Genomic DNA, 375 nt, shown 5'->3' on the forward strand with positions numbered 1-375 from the left:
TTTTCGGCCATTTGGTATGCTGTATCAAGGTCAACAACTGTGCCAAGTTTGGAAGAAATTGGTGCAGCGGTTACCAAGATATACACATGTAACCATAAGTGGGCGTGGCTACGCCCATTTTCCAAAAATTTGTAATATTCTTATTTTTTGTCTAAAAATTATTGTAAATATCAATTTTGAGTGAATAATCTTCAGTAGTTACTAAAATATCGCAGTTTTCGTATTTCTGGAAATTACCGTTATATGGGAAGTGGGCGTGGTTACAGTCCGATTTCGCCCATTTTCAATACCAACCTACCTTGGATTAACGGAAACCTACATACCAAATTTCGTTGAGATATCTCAATTTTTGCTCGAGTTATCGTGTACACGGAC

The sequence above is a fragment of the Rhagoletis zephyria genome, unplaced genomic scaffold (genome assembly GCF_001687245.7).
Source record: "Rhagoletis zephyria isolate East Lansing unplaced genomic scaffold, Rhagoletis_zephyria_1.1 Rzeph_scaffold_00877, whole genome shotgun sequence".
NCBI classification, from domain to species: domain Eukaryota; kingdom Metazoa; phylum Arthropoda; class Insecta; order Diptera; family Tephritidae; genus Rhagoletis; species Rhagoletis zephyria.